This window comes from Panthera uncia, chromosome A2, assembly GCF_023721935.1.
Source record: "Panthera uncia isolate 11264 chromosome A2, Puncia_PCG_1.0, whole genome shotgun sequence".
Taxonomy (NCBI): Eukaryota; Metazoa; Chordata; class Mammalia; order Carnivora; family Felidae; genus Panthera; species Panthera uncia.
Window position 1 is genome coordinate 159,014,646 of NC_064816.1, and position 6,225 is coordinate 159,020,870.

Sequence of the window (6,225 nt, forward strand, 5' to 3'; positions counted from 1 at the left end):
GTGTATAGAGAGAGATGTATGTATATGTACATGTATATATGTGCGTGTACATATATATATCTGTCATTTCTTATCATTTTCATTGCAGTGCAATGAACGTACAATAGACGCTAATTAAATCCAAGAGCTCCATGTGCTTTGCAATAGCCACGTAATCCTCATCAAGACAGCACGTAAAACATTTCCACCACCCCAGGGGGGTTCTTCCTCACCTTTTCTGGTCACTCTCCCTCAGCTCGTAGAAGGGACCACTCTCTGATTTCCATCACCATAAATGGACTTTTGCTGGTCCTTACGGTTCGGCATAAACAGAATCCTGCAATTTTGTGCCTGGCTTCCTTGGCTCAGCAGCATGTTTTGGAGATTCTCCCCAGTGCTGCCGACATGATATATTTTACGGCATAAAGATGCAGCTTTTAAAAGAATCCTGTTTTCCTGTTAATGGGCATCTGGGTTGCTTCCTTTTTGGTGCTCTTTCCACTGAAAATACTCTGGGCATTTTCCTACAAGTGGTATTTGAGGACATATGTTTTTAACAGCTTTCTCGAGAGATCGTGGACATAATGAAATGCAGTATTTAAGGTGTATAATTAGATCATTTTGGCAAAGAAAACCACCACTGTCACCATCAAAACAATGAATACATCCATCCCCTTAAAACTCCCTGAGGTCCTTTGTAACCCAGCTCCCCGGTTTGCCCCTCTGCGCCCAGAGGCAGTCATGGCACAGCTGCCATCACAGATAGTTTGACCTTCCTCGATTATAAAAGGGGAATCACGGGTCATTCTTTTCTACTTGTCAATAAAGGTACCCATGAACAGCCTTAAACATACCAGCAGGGGTCCAGGCTCTACCCGCTTCATCCCAAGTCTGAGCGTTCGAGCGTCTTAGAGTTCTGAACTACCCTCAGAGACGAGGCTGCCTGCCATCACAACAGGGGCTTGGCTGGAGCCAGACATTGAGATGTTCCACCTTCTGTCACCGACTTGTAGGGAAGACAAACAAAAGAAAAAAAGGTTTGCTCTCGCCCTCTTGCTACTTCCTGGCCAAACATTAAAAATGCAGAATGAAATTGCTATAGTCACATTATTCCCTTGCCCGTTACTTACTAAATGGATTTTAGAAGGAGACAGCATTAAGCATTTATCTCCTGGCGATGCTTTGGAAATGCTTCCTCTGTCCCCACTCCATCCCCTTTCTATTGTATGCCATTTGTAGCTGGAGGGGCCTCTGTCTATCACACCACAGAGGCCCCGGAACCGGACGGGATCGTTGCACAGATACTACAGCAGGTGACCAGAGCGTGAAGAAGGGGACAAAGTGCAGAAGGAGGCCACCTCTGAGAATCCCTGTGTTCGCCCCTCCCCACAGGCTGGTCTGTCCTCCAGTTCATCTATCAACTAGCCCATGGTCACCTACTGACTGTTTGGTTCCCACGAGCTTTTGCACATTGGAAAGGCACACTAAGAGAACTGAAACAGAGCGTAAGGGTTCTCCAGTGACTTAGCATCAGGCTTCGAGAAGACGAGCAGACAGACACAGTCCAGCAGCAGTCAGGAACTGGTCCCATGGCGGGTACAGCAGTAAAGGGGACGCGATGGTGAGATCGTGGTCCTCAGCACTTTCTGACCCCACATTAAATTCAAAGAAACACCAAGAGATCACAGAATGGCAGGTGACTGAGCAACGTTAAGCAGACTCGAAAAGGATGGGTGTAGAAAAGTCAGACTAACCACTCATCAGGTGACCGCGTGTCAAGCAGATTTCCAACTTCACAGACCAGGGCTTGTGCTTGGTCGGCAAATCTATGTCAGGACCAACACGTAACACATCCCGGGTGAGTCCGGAGGAATGTGACTGGCTGATATCATCTCTCTGAAGGTCACAGAGGAGGATGAACCGATGCTCTGACCTTCGTGCGTGAGCAAGACACTCTCTGCCCCGGGCAGCGTTCCGACGGATCCCTGAATGGAGCCCAACACAGGATTCTAACCCATGAACCTCAAGATCATGACCCGAGCCGAAGTTGAATGGTTAACTGACTGAGACACCCAGGCGCCCCCCCCCCCCCCCGCCAGGGTGTATTTTTATATTATTATTTACTCATTGCAGTTGCCAACATGTTAACTAACTTACCAAGGTCAAGGAGCATGTGGGTGGCCTGAATGGCTGTCTTGGGACACAACGTTCTCAGATTTGCGTGAATGATTCCTACACGAATACAGTTATTAACTTAAGAAAAATGTGTCCATTAAAACAGCAGCCGTGATACGTAAGAGACTGTTTTATCAAGCACTTATTACATCAGGTATGGTTGTAAGTGCTTTATATATATTAACTCCTAATTCTCATAACAATGTAATTCTCGTAACAACCTAGCGGGAAAACTGAGGCACGGAGAAACATAGTTTCCCCAACCGGGAACTCTGCACAGGCTCTGGATTGACATCCAACAAGTCTGTGTCCCTGTCTGGAGCCACAGTCCATGTACCAACCACGTATCAATCAGACTCTAGTGCAAATCTCAGCCTGGAAACCTTTGGAGGTAACACTGCATTTTCGTAAGCGATTGTAAATTGTCTTTCTAGATTAGTTTCCAGGAGTGGTTCCCAGCTGCACAGAAGGTATTTACAGTGGCCAACATATATTCCCAGATCCTTCATGCGGTTTCCATATTAAGAGGGATTAATCCTAAATTGCCCCCAACATTAGAATATAGTTTTTGTCCTTTCCCGCTTTCCCACTTAGCTTTCAGTCTTTCTTCTACTCAACAACGGAGGATTTCGTCACTGCTAGGTTGCCTTGCCAGGCAGGAGATCCCAGGGACGTTTTACTCGGGGTCTGAGGCATAGCTGGAATAGGAAAGCTGGCCTCCCACAGGACCCAGGAGCAAGGGTCAAGTCCATAAGGATGCCTCGCAGAAGGATGACCCATTTCATGGAAATGAAAGTTTGTGCTCCTTGGAGGATGGGGGATGGTTCATAAGCCCTTTTACCACTGCCTTGAGACTTTTGGGAGCTTCCCTCATAGAGAATCACGCACGGGGCAATGCTTATTTTTGCAGGATGACAGGTAACTGGAACAAGAGCTTTTTGGGGCCTGACCTCTTTCCAGGGCAGCCCCACTGTTCCCACGGTAGGGCCAGTATACAACTAACAACTGGGGACAATGTCTGCCCCTTGTGCAAGTGCCACCCCCTTTGGTCCTGCTGCATTGTCTACAATGTTCTCATTTAGACTTGGTTTTTAAGCCTTTCAGGATGAAGGATCCTCTTGAGAATCTGGTGAAAATTGTACTGTCTCCCTCTAAAATTCTCGTGCGCACGCACACACCTAAACACACATGCGCACAGGGCCCTCTATTCAAATCTAGAGGCTTTGGCCCCAAGCTGAGGACCTTGTGATGGAGATACCTTCCCTTGGATTAAAATGTCACTGTTTCTAGGAGCAGGCTTTTAAAATGTAACCACTGTGAAATGCAAATCTAAACCATAATGAGAGACCACCTCACGCCTTTCAGAACGGCTAAAATCCCAAACACAAGAAACAACGAGTGCGGGCGAGGTTGCGGAGAAACGGGAACCCTCTTGCCTGTTGGTGGGAATGCAAACTGGTACAGCCACGTGGAGGAGAGTAGGGAGGTTCCTCAAAACGTGAAAAATAGAACTACCTTATGAGCCAGCATTCGCACTACTGGGTAGTTACCAAACCCAAAGGGTGCATTCACCCCTATGTTTATAGCAGCATTATTTACAACAGCCAAACTCTGGAAGCAGCCCAAGTGTCCATCGACTGATGAGCGGCTAAGCAAGATGTGGTACGTATACAATGGAATATTACTCAGCCATAAAAAAGAATGAGATCTTGCCATTTGCAATGATGTGGGTGGAGCTAGAGAGCATAATGCTAAGCAAAATAAGTCAATCAGAGAAAGACAAATACCACGTGATTTTATGAAATGATGAACTTAAGAAACAAAACAAAGAGGCAAAGAAAAAAAAGAGACAAAGCAAGAAACGGACTCTTAACTACAGAAAACAAACTGGTGGTCACCAGAGGGGAGGGGGGTGGGGGTGGGGGGTTAACAGGTGATGGGGATTAAAGAGTACACGTCTCATGATGAGCACCGAGTATAGAAATGTTGAATCACTGGGGCACCTGGGTGGCCCAGTCGGTTAAGCGTCCGACTTCGGCTCAGGTCATGATCTCACAGTTCGTGGGTTCAAGCCCCATGTTGAGCTCTGTGCTGACAGCTCAGAGCCTGGAGCCTGTTTCAGATTCCGTGTCTCCCTCTCTCTCTGCCCTTCCCCTGCTCACGCTCTGTCTCTGTCTCAAGAATAAATAAACATGAAAAAAGGAAATGTTGAATCACTATATTGAACACTTGAAACTAATATGACAGTGTGTTAATGATACTGGAATTAAAGTATAAAACTTAGTAAAAAATAAAAGAACATAGGCAAAAACAAAAATAAATAAAATAAAATGTAATCTCTGCAGTGAGTAATACTCCTGAGACTTTTAGTGCTCAACTTGGTCAGAGACTGCCAAACCAAGGCTACTGCTCGATTCTGGGGGGGTCCAGAGTTGCTTTGGGAAAAGGAAAACACCTTCAAGAAGGAAGAACAGATCATGAGAAAGGAGATGTCACCTCGAGTCAGACCCACGTCAGCCTTTGTGATGGGGGCAGAGCAAAAGGGCCACCTGAGCCAGATCTCCTCGCTTCACGTCCTATTGTCTTTCTCACTAATCTTCTCATTCATGAGGTCAGAGGCTGTGTTTCCATAGTTCTTTTTTTTTTTTAATTTTTTTTTTAACATTTATTTATGTTTGAGAGACAGCATGAGCAGGGCAAGGGCAGAGAGAGAGAGGGAGACACAGAATCCAAAGCAGGCTCCAGGCTCTGAGCTGTCAGCACAGAGCCCGATGTGGGGCTCGAACTCACAAACCGTGAGATCATGACCTGAGCCAAAGTGGAACGCTTAACCGACTGGGCCACCCAGGAGCCCCTGTGTTTGCATAATTCTTCACACCAGAGCCTGATTCTACACCCTGAGTGCCGAAAATTCTTACAACTGTTCCGTGAGATACCGGTTCGCCTTTATAGGCCAGTAAACTGAGGCCCAAAAAGTTTAAGTGGCTTGTTCAAGGTCACCTAACTCCTAAATTGTGCGGCTGCAAGCCAGCCTTGGTCCTTGTTATAATCAGCCTCAGGTGTTGAGACTCAACTCGATAATTGGGAGCACAACAAAACCAACATCACGTAAGCAGACATCACGTAGAGGCGAGACCAATCCCTCGCTACTATGATAGACCCGGATGTTTTTCAAAACGATGTAAATATCATCTAGAATTACCAGTAAAGCATATGCGATTCTGGACACTTATTTTTACATATGACTAAAACCTTTTACACGTTACCTAAACAGTGAATTATAACTGAGGGTTGACGGGAGGGTGGGGGAGAGGGGAAAGTGGGTGATGGGCGTTGAGGAGGGCACCTGTTGGGATGAGCACTGGGTGTTGTATGGAAGCCACTTTGACCATAAATTATATTATAAAAAAAAGTACATTCGTGGAAAAAAATAAAATTAACATTCATAAATGAAAGTGAGCACAATGGCAGAACCTCCCAATACCCTTATTTAGTTTTCTATGAAGAAGAGTGGTTGCCGTGAAATGTCTAGCACTGTTCACAGAGCTTCTAGAAAGCAGGTACACCTATGACCTATGGATAGTTACATTCCTCTGTTTTCAGGAGGGACTTTGTAATCATCGCAACAACAATGTTGAGTTAATTACGATGTTCAAATACACTGTGATTTTTGCTTTTGGGTGACAAATTCCTATCAGCTTACCTATTTATCGGTTCCATTTTTTAATAGTGTTTGCCTAATGTAAAATGAGTAGAGATAAATATCTCTGTCAGCCATATTTGTGCCTCGGATTTTGCAATAAACAGACCTTAAGTGCACCCATATTATAACTCAAATATTAATCACCATCCCCATACTGTGAGTGATAAATAATCCATGGGAGTATTCAGGTACGGTGGCTTACCATTATCTTTATGTTTCTTCCCACATAAAATTGGATCGGGACTTGTTGGTCAACTGTCCCCATTAACCTGACATGGGGCCATGAGTAAAAAATATTTGGTGACTACCGCATTAGAATATATAAGACAATGCATATACACGTATTAAATGTTAGGCTAACTGTATAC